Here is a 15768-nt window from a genome sequence, read left to right as displayed (position 1 = left end):
ACAAATGTCTGGATGGGTAAAATCTCCCATGATCACCATGTTGGGCTTCTTTGAGAGCTTGGCCATCTGATGTAGAAAGAGCTTCTCCATATCTTCTGCTTGTCCAGGCGGCCTATAGTAAATGCCTACAACGGTGTCCTTTCTGTTGTTCTCTCCTTGTATTCTTACCCAAACAGTTTCTACAGAACTCCCAGCTGTGAAGCTTGAATCTCAGTGGAGATGATGCTTTCCTAACATGCATTACAACACCTCCCATTTTCTTGGGTCTGTTTCTTATAAATACATTATGTCCTTCAAGCCTTGTATCCAATCATTTGTATCATTCCACCAAGTTTTTGTGATGCCGATGACATCATATTTCTCTTCCTGTGTTCGGAGCTCCAATTCCCCATGTTTGTTTCCCATGCATTGTGTAGAAGCATGTTAATTTGTGATCAGTGTCTCTTGCTCCTCTACTTTCCTTCTGAATGTTTTGTCTTTCTTCTTCCTTTTTCACTTCTAATAATACGTATTAATTGGATGCATATTTTTGCTTTTCACTTCATATTGTTCTAGTTTTAAGCTCTCCTGATTAGTCTAGCAAGGCGCCTGCCAAATCCTGTTTTTGTAAGGTGCAACCCGTCTCTAGCAAGCAGTCCATCATATAGGTAGTTCACTCCATGGTCTAGGAATCCATATCTTTGCTGACTGAACCATTGACATAGCCAGTTGTTCACCTCTAGAATCCTGCTCCATCTTCTTATTCCACGGCCATCCACTGGGAGGATGGATGAGAAGACCACCTGAGCTCCTAGTTCCTTCCCCTTCCGGCTGAGGTCTTCAAACTCTCTGCAGATAATTGCAATGTCATTTTTTGCAGAGTCATTTGTCCCTACATGTATTAGTAGGAATGGGTAGTTGTCTGCAGAACTGAAGAGTCTTGATAGCCTATCAGACACATCTTTGATTTGTGCCCCTGGAAGACAGCACACCTCACGTGAGGCTGTGTCAGGTCTGCAGACAACGGCCTCTGTTCCTCTCAATAGGGAATCCCCCACAACCAGCACTCTCCCCCTCTTCTTCACAACAACACTTCTTTTTCTCCATCCAAGAGGATTCTGAGTGCTTACTGGACTGTTCTCTGTGGGCAAAGTCATTTCTTGCTGTACTTCTTCATTGTTCTCCTGCGGTAGAGCCTGGTACCGGTTCCCGATCAGTATGGGTGCTGGCTGACTCCTGATAATCCGGCTTCTTTGGGTCACATGCTTCCATTCCTCGACTTCTACGGCTACACTGAAAACATATTTTCCTTCAACATTTTGAAGACTTACTTCTGCTCTGTCAAGGCAATCCTCCTCTTCCTTAATGAGTTACAATGTAGCTATTCTCTCCTGAAGACTCTGCACCTTTTCCTCCAACAGAGGCACAAGTTTGGCTTTTCCTTTGGTAGATCTGTAAACATGTAGCATATGGCTACTCACCCCTTCCATGTTGTCAGTTGATGTCTACTTGCAAACTTCTAAAAGTCAAGAATTCCAGTGATCATATATAACCTATAAGATGCTACTATGCATAAAACATCTGGCAATGTCCTTCAAGCAGCTAGACCTGGCTAGACCCAGCACTCAAAATGCAACAGGCATATGCAAATTCTTTTCCTGGACCTCCAATCTCTGGTCTGGAGATGGCCTCTGAGCAGCTAGACCCCACTAGACCCAGAAATCTTCCCACTCACAGCGACTTTTCACTTTTCCCAGAATGCACCAGGAATATGCTAATTATCTTCCTGGACCTCCACTCCCTGCTCTCCCTAATACAGACAGGATGGGTCCAGAGGGCGATTGCTCCAGGTGGCCACAGGTGAAGGGTATGCCTTAAACTAATGAGTAAGGAAAATAATGATTCTGGGTGACACCAGCTCCTCACTACATGTGAGAGGAATTTTTGAATGGGTACAGGTTGCCCTGTGGAGGATCAGCCTACTTTGCGGGACCTTCAGGAGCTGTGATCTGCCCACCCTGCTGATTGTGTTCAATGAAAGAAATCCATGGTTGTAAGAGGGCTTCTCTCTATTCTGGATGATTCTATGTGTGGAATTTGATGCATATTTAAGCTATTCTCAATGCTGTGGATCAGGCGTGTGGAACACAGAATGTTCCAGTGTGCGTGAAAGCCCCCTAGGTTGGTGCATCCAACATGGAATGACCTATTCACCTTGGTATTTTTTCTGTGCGAGTATAAACCAATTAAAAATTTTTTTTAATTCACACGCGAATGGAACACATCGATAAGGACAACATTTGCCCTTTCCCAGTCTTCTGGATCTTCACCTGTCCTCCGGAAATTTTCAAAGATTATGGTTAGTGGTTCAGCAATTATCTCCACTGCTTCCTTCAGTATCCTAGGATCTAATTCATCAGGACCTGGAAACTTGAATTCATTTAAGTTAGCTAAGTTTTCCCTCACCATCTCTCTGCTTATAGATAGCCTGCATTCTTGTATTCCCCCATTAGCACCGTGAAGATCAGCTGATGCTAAATCTACTTTCTGAGAGAAAACAGATACAAAATAGGAATTTAGAAGTTCATTCTTCCCAATATCATTCTTAACCAATTCACCATTTTCATCCTGTAAACATCCTATAGCATCTTGGACTTTTATTTTGCTTGGACCCCCAGAGTCCCTTTTTATTGCTTTTGGCCTCTCTTACAAGCCTCAATTCATTTTTAGCTTTTCTGACACTTGCCCTACAGTTTTTGCAGACAGCATTTTATTCTTCTTTAGATTTTCCCCCTCTTTCCATTTGATCAACAAAATTTTCTTTCTTTTTAAAATCTATGTTAAGTTCTGTGTTCATCCATCCTGGTCTCTTTAAATGCTTCTCATTCTTCCTTCTTTTAGGGATTGGTAACGATTGTGCTTTGACAATCTCATTTCACAATATTTCCCAACCTTCTTGGACATTTCTGTCCTTAAGAACATCCAGCCATTGGAGTCTTCCTCTCCTCTTTCTGAAATCCAACCTTGCAGTCTGAGTCTTCTCAGGTCTTCCTCCCCTTGTTATCCAACATCTAAGGATATCATGATCACTGCCTCCTAAGGTCCCAGCCACCCTTATTCCCTCCACCATTCCCTCCCTGTTGGTGAGAGTTAGGTCCAAGATAGCAGATCCCCTTGTTTTCTCTTCTACCTTCTGGAAGATAAAGTTGTCAGCAAGAGCGGATAAGAATTGGTTGGATCCATTACTTTTATCTGAGAGATTCCCAACAAATGTCTGGATGGGTAAAATCTCCCATGATCACCATGTTGGGCTTCTTTGAGAGCTTGGCCATCTGATGTAGAAAGAGCTTCTCCATATCTTCTGCTTGTCCAGGCGGCCTATAGTAAATGCCTACAACGGTGTCCTTTCTGTTGTTCTCTCCTTGTATTCTTACCCAAACAGTTTCTACAGAACTCCCAGCTGTGAAGCTTGAATCTCAGTGGAGATGATGCTTTCCTAACATGCATTACAACACCTCCCATTTTCTTGGGTCTGTTTCTTATAAATACATTATGTCCTTCAAGCCTTGTATCCAATCATTTGTATCATTCCACCAAGTTTTTGTGATGCCGATGACATCATATTTCTCTTCCTGTGTTCGGAGCTCCAATTCCCCATGTTTGTTTCCCATGCATTGTGTAGAAGCATGTTAATTTGTGATCAGTGTCTCTTGCTCCTCTACTTTCCTTCTGAATGTTTTGTCTTTCTTCTTCCTTTTTCACTTCTAATAATACGTATTAATTGGATGCATATTTTTGCTTTTCACTTCATATTGTTCTAGTTTTAAGCTCTCCTGATTAGTCTAGCAAGGCGCCTGCCAAATCCTGTTTTTGTAAGGTGCAACCCGTCTCTAGCAAGCAGTCCATCATATAGGTAGTTCACTCCATGGTCTAGGAATCCATATCTTTGCTGACTGAACCATTGACATAGCCAGTTGTTCACCTCTAGAATCCTGCTCCATCTTCTTATTCCACGGCCATCCACTGGGAGGATGGATGAGAAGACCACCTGAGCTCCTAGTTCCTTCCCCTTCCGGCTGAGGTCTTCAAACTCTCTGCAGATAATTGCAATGTCATTTTTTGCAGAGTCATTTGTCCCTACATGTATTAGTAGGAATGGGTAGTTGTCTGCAGAACTGAAGAGTCTTGATAGCCTATCAGACACATCTTTGATTTGTGCCCCTGGAAGACAGCACACCTCACGTGAGGCTGTGTCAGGTCTGCAGACAACGGCCTCTGTTCCTCTCAATAGGGAATCCCCCACAACCAGCACTCTCCCCCTCTTCTTCACAACAACACTTCTTTTTCTCCATCCAAGAGGATTCTGAGTGCTTACTGGACTGTTCTCTGTGGGCAAAGTCATTTCTTGCTGTACTTCTTCATTGTTCTCCTGCGGTAGAGCCTGGTACCGGTTCCCGATCAGTATGGGTGCTGGCTGACTCCTGATAATCCGGCTTCTTTGGGTCACATGCTTCCATTCCTCGACTTCTACGGCTACACTGAAAACATATTTTCCTTCAACATTTTGAAGACTTACTTCTGCTCTGTCAAGGCAATCCTCCTCTTCCTTAATGAGTTACAATGTAGCTATTCTCTCCTGAAGACTCTGCACCTTTTCCTCCAACAGAGGCACAAGTTTGGCTTTTCCTTTGGTAGATCTGTAAACATGTAGCATATGGCTACTCACCCCTTCCATGTTGTCAGTTGATGTCTACTTGCAAACTTCTAAAAGTCAAGAATTCCAGTGATCATATATAACCTATAAGATGCTACTATGCATAAAACATTTGGCAATGTCCTTCAAGCAGCTAGACCTGGCTAGACCCAGCACTCAAAATGCAACAGGCATATGCAAATTCTTTTCCTGGACCTCCAATCTCTGGTCTGGAGATGGCCTCTGAGCAGCTAGACCCCACTAGACCCAGAAATCTTCCCACTCACAGCGACTTTTCACTTTTCCCAGAATGCACCAGGAATATGCTAATTATCTTCCTGGACCTCCACTCCCTGCTCTCCCTAATACAGACAGGATGGGTCCAGAGGGCGATTGCTCCAGGTGGCCACAGGTGAAGGGTATGCCTTAAACTAATGAGTAAGGAAAATAATGATTCTGGGTGACACCAGCTCCTCACTACATGTGAGAGGAATTTTTGAATGGGTACAGGTTGCCCTGTGGAGGCTCTGTCTACTTTGCGGGACCTTCAGGAGCTGTGATCTGCCCACCCTGCTGATTGTGTTCAATGAAAGAAATCCATGGTTGTAAGAGGGCTTCTCTCTATTCTGGATGATTCTATGTGTGGAATTTGATGCATATTTAAGCTATTCTCAATGCTGTGGATCAGGCGTGTGGAACACAGAATGTTCCAGTGTGCGTGAAAGCCCCCTAGGTTGGTGCATCCAACATGGAATGACCTATTCACCTTGGTATTTTTTCTGTGCGAGTATAAACCAATTAAAATTTTTTTTTAATTCACACGCGAATGGAACACATCGATAAGGACAACATTTGCCCTTTCCCAGTCTTCTGGATCTTCACCTGTCCTCCGGAAATTTTCAAAGATTATGGTTAGTGGTTCAGCAATTATCTCCACTGCTTCCTTCAGTATCCTAGGATCTAATTCATCAGGACCTGGAAACTTGAATTCATTTAAGTTAGCTAAGTTTTCCCTCACCATCTCTCTGCTTATAGATAGCCTGCATTCTTGTATTCCCCCATTAGCACCGTGAAGATCAGCTGATGCTAAATCTACTTTCTGAGAGAAAACAGATACAAAATAGGAATTTAGAAGTTCATTCTTCCCAATATCATTCTTAACCAATTCACCATTTTCATCCTGTAAACATCCTATAGCATCTTGGACTTTTATTTTGCTTGGACCCCCAGAGTCCCTTTTTATTGCTTTTGGCCTCTCTTACAAGCCTCAATTCATTTTTAGCTTTTCTGACACTTGCCCTACAGTTTTTGCAGACAGCATTTTATTCTTCTTTAGATTTTCCCCCTCTTTCCATTTGATCAACAAAATTTTCTTTCTTTTTAAAATCTATGTTAAGTTCTGTGTTCATCCATCCTGGTCTCTTTAAATGCTTCTCATTCTTCCTTCTTTTAGGGATTGGTAACGATTGTGCTTTGACAATCTCATTTCACAATATTTCCCAACCTTCTTGGACATTTCTGTCCTTAAGAACATCCAGCCATTGGAGTCTTCCTCTCCTCTTTCTGAAATCCAACCTTGCAGTCTGAGTCTTCTCAGGTCTTCCTCCCCTTGTTATCCAACATCTAAGGATATCATGATCACTGCCTCCTAAGGTCCCAGCCACCCTTATTCCCTCCACCATTCCCTCCCTGTTGGTGAGAGTTAGGTCCAAGATAGCAGATCCCCTTGTTTTCTCTTCTACCTTCTGGAAGATAAAGTTGTCAGCAAGAGCGGATAAGAATTGGTTGGATCCATTACTTTTATCTGAGAGATTCCCAACAAATGTCTGGATGGGTAAAATCTCCCATGATCACCATGTTGGGCTTCTTTGAGAGCTTGGCCATCTGATGTAGAAAGAGCTTCTCCATATCTTCTGCTTGTCCAGGCGGCCTATAGTAAATGCCTACAACGGTGTCCTTTCTGTTGTTCTCTCCTTGTATTCTTACCCAAACAGTTTCTACAGAACTCCCAGCTGTGAAGCTTGAATCTCAGTGGAGATGATGCTTTCCTAACATGCATTACAACACCTCCCATTTTCTTGGGTCTGTTTCTTATAAATACATTATGTCCTTCAAGCCTTGTATCCAATCATTTGTATCATTCCACCAAGTTTTTGTGATGCCGATGACATCATATTTCTCTTCCTGTGTTCGGAGCTCCAATTCCCCATGTTTGTTTCCCATGCATTGTGTAGAAGCATGTTAATTTGTGATCAGTGTCTCTTGCTCCTCTACTTTCCTTCTGAATGTTTTGTCTTTCTTCTTCCTTTTTCACTTCTAATAATACGTATTAATTGGATGCATATTTTTGCTTTTCACTTCATATTGTTCTAGTTTTAAGCTCTCCTGATTAGTCTAGCAAGGCGCCTGCCAAATCCTGTTTTTGTAAGGTGCAACCCGTCTCTAGCAAGCAGTCCATCATATAGGTAGTTCACTCCATGGTCTAGGAATCCATATCTTTGCTGACTGAACCATTGACATAGCCAGTTGTTCACCTCTAGAATCCTGCTCCATCTTCTTATTCCACGGCCATCCACTGGGAGGATGGATGAGAAGACCACCTGAGCTCCTAGTTCCTTCCCCTTCCGGCTGAGGTCTTCAAACTCTCTGCAGATAATTGCAATGTCATTTTTTGCAGAGTCATTTGTCCCTACATGTATTAGTAGGAATGGGTAGTTGTCTGCAGAACTGAAGAGTCTTGATAGCCTATCAGACACATCTTTGATTTGTGCCCCTGGAAGACAGCACACCTCACGTGAGGCTGTGTCAGGTCTGCAGACAACGGCCTCTGTTCCTCTCAATAGGGAATCCCCCACAACCAGCACTCTCCCCCTCTTCTTCACAACAACACTTCTTTTTCTCCATCCAAGAGGATTCTGAGTGCTTACTGGACTGTTCTCTGTGGGCAAAGTCATTTCTTGCTGTACTTCTTCATTGTTCTCCTGCGGTAGAGCCTGGTACCGGTTCCCGATCAGTATGGGTGCTGGCTGACTCCTGATAATCCGGCTTCTTTGGGTCACATGCTTCCATTCCTCGACTTCTACGGCTACACTGAAAACATATTTTCCTTCAACATTTTGAAGACTTACTTCTGCTCTGTCAAGGCAATCCTCCTCTTCCTTAATGAGTTACAATGTAGCTATTCTCTCCTGAAGACTCTGCACCTTTTCCTCCAACAGAGGCACAAGTTTGGCTTTTCCTTTGGTAGATCTGTAAACATGTAGCATATGGCTACTCACCCCTTCCATGTTGTCAGTTGATGTCTACTTGCAAACTTCTAAAAGTCAAGAATTCCAGTGATCATATATAACCTATAAGATGCTACTATGCATAAAACATTTGGCAATGTCCTTCAAGCAGCTAGACCTGGCTAGACCCAGCACTCAAAATGCAACAGGCATATGCAAATTCTTTTCCTGGACCTCCAATCTCTGGTCTGGAGATGGCCTCTGAGCAGCTAGACCCCACTAGACCCAGAAATCTTCCCACTCACAGCGACTTTTCACTTTTCCCAGAATGCACCAGGAATATGCTAATTATCTTCCTGGACCTCCACTCCCTGCTCTCCCTAATACAGACAGGATGGGTCCAGAGGGCGATTGCTCCAGGTGGCCACAGGTGAAGGGTATGCCTTAAACTAATGAGTAAGGAAAATAATGATTCTGGGTGACACCAGCTCCTCACTACATGTGAGAGGAATTTTTGAATGGGTACAGGTTGCCCTGTGGAGGCTCTGTCTACTTTGCGGGACCTTCAGGAGCTGTGATCTGCCCACCCTGCTGATTGTGTTCAATGAAAGAAATCCATGGTTGTAAGAGGGCTTCTCTCTATTCTGGATGATTCTATGTGTGGAATTTGATGCATATTTAAGCTATTCTCAATGCTGTGGATCAGGCGTGTGGAACACAGAATGTTCCAGTGTGCGTGAAAGCCCCCTAGGTTGGTGCATCCAACATGGAATGACCTATTCACCTTGGTATTTTTTCTGTGCGAGTATAAACCAATTAAAAATTTTTTTTAATTCACACGCGAATGGAACACATCGATAAGGACAACATTTGCCCTTTCCCAGTCTTCTGGATCTTCACCTGTCCTCCGGAAATTTTCAAAGATTATGGTTAGTGGTTCAGCAATTATCTCCACTGCTTCCTTCAGTATCCTAGGATCTAATTCATCAGGACCTGGAGACTTGAATTCATTTAAGTTAGCTAAGTTTTCCCTCACCATCTCTCTGCTTATAGATAGCCTGCATTCTTGTATTCCCCCAGTAGCACCGTGAAGATCAGCTGATGCTAAATCTACTTTCTGAGAGAAAACAGATACAAAATAGGAATTTAGAAGTTCATTCTTCCCAATATCATTCTTAACCAATTCACCATTTTCATCCTGTAAACATCCTATAGCATCTTGGACTTTTATTTTGCTTGGACCCCCAGAGTCCCTTTTTATTGCTTTTGGCCTCTCTTACAAGCCTCAATTCATTTTTAGCTTTTCTGACACTTGCCCTACAGTTTTTGCAGACAGCATTTTATTCTTCTTTAGATTTTCCCCCTCTTTCCATTTGATCAACAAAATTTTCTTTCTTTTTAAAATCTATGTTAAGTTCTGTGTTCATCCATCCTGGTCTCTTTAAATGCTTCTCATTCTTCCTTCTTTTAGGGATTGGTAACGATTGTGCTTTGACAATCTCATTTCACAATATTTCCCAACCTTCTTGGACATTTCTGTCCTTAAGAACATCCAGCCATTGGAGTCTTCCTCTCCTCTTTCTGAAATCCAACCTTGCAGTCTGAGTCTTCTCAGGTCTTCCTCCCCTTGTTATCCAACATCTAAGGATATCATGATCACTGCCTCCTAAGGTCCCAGCCACCCTTATTCCCTCCACCATTCCCTCCCTGTTGGTGAGAGTTAGGTCCAAGATAGCAGATCCCCTTGTTTTCTCTTCTACCTTCTGGAAGATAAAGTTGTCAGCAAGAGCGGATAAGAATTGGTTGGATCCATTACTTTTATCTGAGAGATTCCCAACAAATGTCTGGATGGGTAAAATCTCCCATGATCACCATGTTGGGCTTCTTTGAGAGCTTGGCCATCTGATGTAGAAAGAGCTTCTCCATATCTTCTGCTTGTCCAGGCGGCCTATAGTAAATGCCTACAACGGTGTCCTTTCTGTTGTTCTCTCCTTGTATTCTTACCCAAACAGTTTCTACAGAACTCCCAGCTGTGAAGCTTGAATCTCAGTGGAGATGATGCTTTCCTAACATGCATTACAACACCTCCCATTTTCTTGGGTCTGTTTCTTATAAATACATTATGTCCTTCAAGCCTTGTATCCAATCATTTGTATCATTCCACCAAGTTTTTGTGATGCCGATGACATCATATTTCTCTTCCTGTGTTCGGAGCTCCAATTCCCCATGTTTGTTTCCCATGCATTGTGTAGAAGCATGTTAATTTGTGATCAGTGTCTCTTGCTCCTCTACTTTCCTTCTGAATGTTTTGTCTTTCTTCTTCCTTTTTCACTTCTAATAATACGTATTAATTGGATGCATATTTTTGCTTTTCACTTCATATTGTTCTAGTTTTAAGCTCTCCTGATTAGTCTAGCAAGGCGCCTGCCAAATCCTGTTTTTGTAAGGTGCAACCCGTCTCTAGCAAGCAGTCCATCATATAGGTAGTTCACTCCATGGTCTAGGAATCCATATCTTTGCTGACTGAACCATTGACATAGCCAGTTGTTCACCTCTAGAATCCTGCTCCATCTTCTTATTCCACGGCCATCCACTGGGAGGATGGATGAGAAGACCACCTGAGCTCCTAGTTCCTTCCCCTTCCGGCTGAGGTCTTCAAACTCTCTGCAGATAATTGCAATGTCATTTTTTGCAGAGTCATTTGTCCCTACATGTATTAGTAGGAATGGGTAGTTGTCTGCAGAACTGAAGAGTCTTGATAGCCTATCAGACACATCTTTGATTTGTGCCCCTGGAAGACAGCACACCTCACGTGAGGCTGTGTCAGGTCTGCAGACAACGGCCTCTGTTCCTCTCAATAGGGAATCCCCCACAACCAGCACTCTCCCCCTCTTCTTCACAACAACACTTCTTTTTCTCCATCCAAGAGGATTCTGAGTGCTTACTGGACTGTTCTCTGTGGGCAAAGTCATTTCTTGCTGTACTTCTTCATTGTTCTCCTGCGGTAGAGCCTGGTACCGGTTCCCGATCAGTATGGGTGCTGGCTGACTCCTGATAATCCGGCTTCTTTGGGTCACATGCTTCCATTCCTCGACTTCTACGGCTACACTGAAAACATATTTTCCTTCAACATTTTGAAGACTTACTTCTGCTCTGTCAAGGCAATCCTCCTCTTCCTTAATGAGTTACAATGTAGCTATTCTCTCCTGAAGACTCTGCACCTTTTCCTCCAACAGAGGCACAAGTTTGGCTTTTCCTTTGGTAGATCTGTAAACATGTAGCATATGGCTACTCACCCCTTCCATGTTGTCAGTTGATGTCTACTTGCAAACTTCTAAAAGTCAAGAATTCCAGTGATCATATATAACCTATAAGATGCTACTATGCATAAAACATTTGGCAATGTCCTTCAAGCAGCTAGACCTGGCTAGACCCAGCACTCAAAATGCAACAGGCATATGCAAATTCTTTTCCTGGACCTCCAATCTCTGGTCTGGAGATGGCCTCTGAGCAGCTAGACCCCACTAAACCCAGAAATCTTCCCACTCACAGCGACTTTTCACTTTTCCCAGAATGCACCAGGAATATGCAAATTATCTTCCTGGACCTCCACTCCCTGCTCTCCCTAATACAGACAGGATGGGTCCAGAGGGCGATTGCTCCAGGTGGCCACAGGTGAAGGGTATGCCTTAAACTAATGAGTAAGGAAAATAACGAGTCTGGGTGACACCAGCTCCTCACTACATGTGAGAGGAATTTTTGAATGGGTACAGGTTGCCCTGTGGAGGATCAGCCTACTTTGCGGGACCTTCAGGAGCTGTGATCTGCCCACCCTGCTGATTGTGTTCAATGAAAGAAATCCATGGTTGTAAGAGGGCTTCTCTCTATTCTGGATGATTCTATGTGTGGAATTTGATGCATATTTAAGCTATTCTCAATGCTGTGGATCAGGCGTGTGGAACACAGAATGTTCCAGTGTGCGTGAAAGCCCCCTAGGTTGGTGCATCCAACATGGAATGACCTATTCACCTTGGTATTTTTTCTGTGTGAGTATAAACCAATTAAAAAATTTTTTAAATTCACACGCGAATGGAACACATCGATAAGGACAACATTTGCCCTTTCCCAGTCTTCTGGATCTTCACCTGTCCTCCGGAAATTTTCAAAGATTATGGTTAGTGGTTCAGCAATTATCTCCACTGCTTCCTTCAGTATCCTAGGATCTAATTCATCAGGACCTGGAGACTTGAATTCATTTAAGTTAGCTAAGTTTTCCCTCACCATCTCTCTGCTTATAGATAGCCTGCATTCTTGTGTTCCCCCATTAGCACCGTGAAGATCAGCTGATGCTAAATCTACTTTCTGAGAGAAAACAGATACAAATTAGGAATTTAGAAGTTCATTCTTCCCAATATCATTCTTAACCAATTCACCATTTTCATCCTGTAAACATCCTATAGCATCTTGGACTTTTATTTTGCTTGGACCCCCAGAGTCCCTTTTTATTGCTTTTGGCCTCTCTTACAAGCCTCAATTCATTTTCAGCTTTTAGCTTTTCCTTCACTTGCCCTACAGTTTTTGCAGACAGCATTTTATTCTTCTTTAGATTTTCCCCCTCTTTCCATTTGATCAACAAAATTTTCTTCCTTTTTAAAATCCATGTTAAGTTCTGTGTTCATCCATCCTGGTCTCTTTAAATGCTTCTCATTCTTCCTTCTTTTAGGGATTGGTAACGATTGTGCTTTGACAATCTCATTTCACAATATTTCCCAACCTTCTTGGACATTTCTGTCCTTAAGAACATCCAGCCATTGGAGTCTTCCTCTCCTCTTTCTGAAATCCAACCTTGCAGTCTGAGTCTTCTCAGGTCTTCCTCCCCTTGTTATCCAACATCTAAGGATATCATGATCACTGCCTCCTAAGGTCCCAGCCACCCTTACTCCCTCCACCATTCCCTCCCTGTTGGTGAGAGTTAGGTCCAAGATAGCAGATCCCCTTGTTTTCTCTTCTACCTTCTGGAAGATAAAGTTGTCAACAAGAGCGGATAAGAATTGGTTGGATCCATTACTTTTATCTGAGAGATTCCCAACAAATGTCTGGATGGGTAAAATCTCCCATGATCACCATGTTGGGCTTCTTTGAGAGCTTGGCCATCTGATGTAGAAAGAGCTTCTCCATATCTTCTGCTTGTCCAGGCGGCCTATAGTAAATGCCTACAAGGGTGTCCTTTCTGTTGTTCTCTCCTTGTATTCTTACCCAAACAGTTTCTACAGAACTCCCAGCTGTGAAGCTTGAATCTCAGTGGAGATGATGCTTTCCTAACATGCATTACAACACCTCCCATTTTCTTGGGTCTGTTTCTTATAAATACATTATGTCCTTCAAGCCTTGTATCCAATCATTTGTATCATTCCACCAAGTTTTTGTGATGCCGATGACATCATATTTCTCTTCCTGTGTTCGGAGCTCCAATTCCCCATGTTTGTTTCCCATGCATTGTGTAGAAACATGTTAATTTGTGATCAGTGTCTCTTGCTCCTCTACTTTCCTTCTGAATGTTTTGTCTTTCTTCTTCCTTTTTCACTTCAAATAATACGTATTATTGGATGCATATTTTTGCTTTTCACATCATATTGTTCTAGTTTTAAGCTCTCCTGATTAGTCTAGCAAGGCGCCTGCCAAATCCTGTTTTTGTAAGGTGCAACCCGTCTCTAGCAAGCAGTCCATCATATAGGTAGTTCACTCCATGGTCTAGGAATCCATATCTTTGCTGACTGAACCATTGACATAGCCAGTTGTTCACCTCTAGAATCCTGCTCCATCTTCTTATTCCACGGCCATCCACTGGGAGGATGGATGAGAAGACCACCTGAGCTCCTAGTTCCTTCCCCTTCCGGCTGAGGTCTTCAAAGTCTCTGCAGATAGTTGCAATGTCATTTTTTGCAGAGTCATTTGTCCCTACATGTATTAGTAGGAATGGGTAGTTGTCTGCAGAACTGAAGAGTCTTGATAGCCTATCAGACACATCTTTGATTTGTGCCCCTGGAAGACAGCACACCTCACGTGAGGCTGTGTCAGGTCTGCAGACAACGGCCTCTGTTCCTCTCAATAGGGAATCCCCCACAACCAGCACTCTCCCCCTCTTCTTCACAACAGCACTTCTTTTTCTCCATCCAAGAGGATTCTGAGTGCTTACTGGACTGTTCTCTGTTGGCAAAGTCATTTCTTGCTGTACTTCTTCATTGTTCTCCTGCGGTAGAGCCTGGTACTGGTTCCTGAGCAGTATGGGTGCTGGCTGACTCCTGATAATCCGGCTTCTTTGGGTCACATGCTTCCATTCCTCGACTTCTACGGCTACACTGAAAACATATTTTCCTTCAACATTTTGAAGACTTACTTCTGCTCTGTCAAGGCAATCCTCCTCTTCCTTAATGGGTTACAATGTAGCTATTCTCTCCTGAAGACTCTGCACCTTTTCCTCCAACAGAGGCACAAGTTTGGCTTTTCCTTTGGTAGATCTGTAAACATGTAGCATATGGCTACTCACCCCTTCCATGTTGTCAGTTGATGTCTACTTGCAAACTTCTAAAAGTCAAGAATTCCAGTGATCATATATAACCTATAAGATGCTACTATGCATAAAACATTTGGCAATGTCCTTCAAGCAGCTAGACCTGGCTAGACCCAGCACTCAAAATGCAACAGGCATATGCAAATTCTTTTCCTGGACCTCCAATCTCTGGTCTGGAGATGGCCTCTGAGCAGCTAGACCCCACTAAACCCAGAAATCTTCCCACTCACAGCGACTTTTCACTTTTCCCAGAATGCACCAGGAATATGCAAATTATCTTCCTGGACCTCCACTCCCTGTTCTCCCTAATACAGACAGGATGGGTCCAGAGGGCGATTGCTCCAGGTGGCCACAGGTGAAGGGTATGCCTTAAACTAATGAGTAAGGAAAATAACGAGTCTGGGTGACACCAGCTCCTCACTACATGTGAGAGGAATTTTTGAATGGGTACAGGTTGCCCTGTGGAGGATCAGCCTACTTTGCGGGACCTTCAGGAGCTGTGATCTGCCCACCCTGCTGATTGTGTTCAATGAAAGAAATCCATGGTTGTAAGAGGGCTTCTCTCTATTCTGGATGATTCTATGTGTGGAATTTGATGCATATTTAAGCTATTCTCAATGCTGTGGATCAGGCGTGTGGAACACAGAATGTTCCAGTGTGCGTGAAAGCCCCCTAGGTTGGTGCATCCAACATGGAATGACCTATTCACCTTGGTATTTTTTCTGTGCGAGTATAAACCAATTAAAAAATTTTTTAAATTCACACGCGAATGGAACACATCGATAAGGACAACATTTGCCCTTTCCCAGTCTTCTGGATCTTCACCTGTCCTCCGGAAATTTTCAAAGATTATGGTTAGTGGTTCAGCAATTATCTCCACTGCTTCCTTCAGTATCCTAGGATCTAATTCATCAGGACCTGGAGACTTGAATTCATTTAAGTTAGCTAAGTTTTCCCTCACCATCTCTCTGCTTATAGATAGCCTGCATTCTTGTATTCGCCCATTAACACCGTGAAGATCAGCTGATGCTAAATCTACTTTCTGAGAGAAAACAGATACAAAATAGGAATTTAGAAGTTCATTCTTCCCAATATCATTCTTAACCAATTCACCATTTTCATCCTGTAAACATCCTATAGCATCTTGGACTTTTATTTTGCTTGGACCCCCAGAGTCTCTTTTTATTGCTTTTGGCCTCTCTTACAAGCCTCAATTCATTTTCAGCTTTTAGCTTTTCTGACACTTGCCCTACAGTTTTTGCAGACAGCATTTTATTCTTCTTTAGATTTTCCCCCTC

At 43.0% G+C, this 15768-nt stretch overlaps 5 non-coding genes across 5 annotated transcripts; all 5 read left to right on the top strand.

Moving 5' to 3' along the window:
- The first annotated feature begins 1848 nt into the window (after nucleotides 1-1848).
- Nucleotides 1849-1995, top strand: LOC136598775 (U12 minor spliceosomal RNA). Its single transcript, XR_010788876.1, has one exon. It is a non-coding gene; the product is annotated as a U12 minor spliceosomal RNA (small nuclear RNA).
- A 3098-nt stretch (nucleotides 1996-5093) lies between these two features.
- LOC136598774 (U12 minor spliceosomal RNA) lies at nucleotides 5094-5240 on the top strand. The gene has a single exon (XR_010788875.1). It is a non-coding gene; the product is annotated as a U12 minor spliceosomal RNA (small nuclear RNA).
- A 3098-nt stretch (nucleotides 5241-8338) lies between these two features.
- Nucleotides 8339-8485, top strand: LOC136598773 (U12 minor spliceosomal RNA). Its single transcript, XR_010788874.1, has one exon. It is a non-coding gene; the product is annotated as a U12 minor spliceosomal RNA (small nuclear RNA).
- A 3098-nt stretch (nucleotides 8486-11583) lies between these two features.
- On the top strand, nucleotides 11584-11730 carry LOC136598765 (U12 minor spliceosomal RNA). The gene has a single exon (XR_010788867.1). It is a non-coding gene; the product is annotated as a U12 minor spliceosomal RNA (small nuclear RNA).
- A 3104-nt stretch (nucleotides 11731-14834) lies between these two features.
- LOC136598764 (U12 minor spliceosomal RNA) lies at nucleotides 14835-14981 on the top strand. Its single transcript, XR_010788866.1, has one exon. It is a non-coding gene; the product is annotated as a U12 minor spliceosomal RNA (small nuclear RNA).
- Nucleotides 14982-15768: the final 787 nt, after the last annotated feature.

The sequence above is a fragment of the Eleutherodactylus coqui genome, unplaced genomic scaffold, assembly GCF_035609145.1.
Source record: "Eleutherodactylus coqui strain aEleCoq1 unplaced genomic scaffold, aEleCoq1.hap1 HAP1_SCAFFOLD_380, whole genome shotgun sequence".
Lineage (NCBI taxonomy): Eukaryota > Metazoa > Chordata > Amphibia > Anura > Eleutherodactylidae > Eleutherodactylus > Eleutherodactylus coqui.
The sequence above is the reverse complement of the archived record's forward strand: the minus strand, read 5'-3'. Positions and strand labels throughout refer to the sequence as shown.